This window comes from Mesoplodon bidens (assembly GCF_964165515.1).
Source record: "Mesoplodon bidens genome assembly, chromosome: 14".
Lineage (NCBI taxonomy): Eukaryota > Metazoa > Chordata > Mammalia > Artiodactyla > Ziphiidae > Mesoplodon > Mesoplodon bidens.
Genome location: NC_138170.1, coordinates 12,072,252 through 12,074,494, shown reverse-complemented (window position 1 = coordinate 12,074,494; position 2,243 = coordinate 12,072,252). Strand labels below are relative to the sequence as shown.

The window sequence follows — 2,243 nt, the reverse complement described above, 5'->3', positions numbered from 1 at the left end:
CCAGCAAATCCCCATTTAGCTGTGATCCCCTTTCTTCCCCTAAGCTTGTTTGTTCCCTGATGTATGTGCTTTTATTGTTTCTAAATTCTCTTTCTTTCTTCTCTTGAGATGGTGGTAAATAGAGCTGTGCCCCCTCTTTGCCTTCTCCATTGGCCCTGTGTCCTTTTTTCTCTCTTTCACAGACACACTTTAAAAATCATAGTTCACGATCGGGATCGGTAACCGCATGGCTGCGCCCATCTCGGGCCGCGGGCCCCAGAGCCTGTTGCCGTTCCTGCGGCTGGTGGGGCAGCTCAGGAGAGTCCCACATACTGGCTGGGTATACAGAAATGTCCAGAAGCCAGAGAGCATATCAGATCACATGTATAGGATGGCAATTATGGCTCTGGTGACCAAAGATGAACATCTTAACAAAGACCAATGTGTACGCCTAGCCCTGGTTCATGATATGGCAGAATGCGTCGCTGGGGACATAGCACCCGCAGATAACATCCCCAAGGAAGACAAACATAGGCGAGAAGAAGAAGCTATGAAGTAGCTAACCCAGCTAATCCCAGAGGATCTCAGAAAAGAGCTCTATGAACTTTGGGAAGAATATGAGACCCAATCTAGTGCAAAAGCTAAATTTGTGAAGCAGCTGGACCAATGTGAAATGATTCTTCAGGCATCTGAATATGAAGACCTTGAGAACAAACCTGGGAAACTGCAGGACTTCTACAATTCCACAGCAGGAAAATTCAGTCACTCTGAGATAGGCCAGCTTGTTTCTGAACTTGAGGCAGAAAGAAACGCTAACATAGCTGCCGCCACCAGTGAGCCACACTCGTGAGATGCAGTCCTGTAACAAACATTTTATTTTTCTGTTTCATGGTATTGTGTTTTGCCACTGTTGGTCTGTTGATTCCCCAGATGTGAGTCTGTTTATTTGCGATTGCCTGGACTCCAGCAAGAAACGTGATACAATTTGGACAGTAAAGGAAGCTACAGAACAGGGTGTGGCCCTGAAAATGCCATGGATGAAGACTTGGAGGGTGGGGTTTTTTATGAACGGAATAAATAAATTTTTAAAATCTTAAAAAAAATCATAGTTCATCAGAAAGCTTCCTGTGTGGCACAGTCATGTCTATACCTCTCTTTCATTTTCTTCTTGCTGGCTAATTGAGACTGTCTAATTAGAAGTGCATTCTTAAAAGATTTCCTTTTCTTTTGAGTCATTTTCCTTATGGGAGTCATAGTTATCTCTGGCCTGAACTTGTTTCTCAATTAAAAAAAAAACTTGTATTACTTTTTTGGGTTCTAAAACATGTTGATTAAATATTGCTAGGGAAATACAAAAAATACAAAGAAGAAAAAAGAGAGAAGAAGAAACTAAAACCCCCAAACAATTGAATAACTATTCAAAAAAAGTATTCACTATTATTATTTTGGTGTATTTCCTTTCAGTCTTTTTTTTTTCAAGGCATGTATACATTTGTTTTGATACAGATGAGATACTCCAAGCATTTCAATATTTGCTTTCCTGAAATCTAAAGAACATATATTTGGTAGACCATGCTAATCGAATATCCGTCTACTCATTTGTGGGATTACTTGATAAATGTCTGTCTTCATTTCCTGATCTCCCTTGCAGTTAGGTTAGGGACACATGGTTTGTCTGGCCAATGGACTGTGAACAGGAAGTCAGATGTGATATGTTACCCCTGTAGGCTGATGCAATCGAGGGTCAGTACGTGCCTCTGTCATTGCCAACTTCCCCTGATGCAGCAACTTCAGAGGTCGTGTGTTCCTGAGGGTGTGGTTACAAATGCATGAGGTGTGGCTGTAAATGTATGAGACTAGAACAACCTGCATTAGTGTTAAGTTACTGAGATTTCAGGGCTTATTTTTTACTCTGGTACAGCCTAACCTATTCTGACTGCTACTATGGATGACTGTCCTTCCTTTATCACAAACTCCAAAGTGACACGCATTTTTTTCTCAAAATTCCTCTTTCACATAATCAATATCTTCTTGGACAGAAGTGTGTCTAGATTAGCATTCTTCTTTACCCTCTGGGAGATGAATTTTCCACTAAGGTCATTTTGGCCAAGTTTCAATTCCAGATATAAAGATCAATTAACTGTGAAAACAAAATAGCCAATAATAAAGTTGAAGTAACAGCCCAGAATCAAAGCACATAACAATTATATTAAAGCTCTAACGTTTGTATGGTACTTTACAATTTTTCAAAGCATCTTTTATAA

The 2,243-nt window shown here is 40.2% G+C and overlaps 1 pseudogene across 1 annotated transcript; it reads left to right on the top strand.

Moving 5' to 3' along the window:
- The first annotated feature begins 216 nt into the window (after nucleotides 1–216).
- LOC308627907 (5'-deoxynucleotidase HDDC2-like) lies at nucleotides 217–1,142 on the top strand (annotated as a pseudogene). The gene has a single exon. The product of its transcript is annotated as a 5'-deoxynucleotidase HDDC2-like (transcript).
- The last annotated feature ends 1,101 nt before the right edge of the window (nucleotides 1,143–2,243 follow it).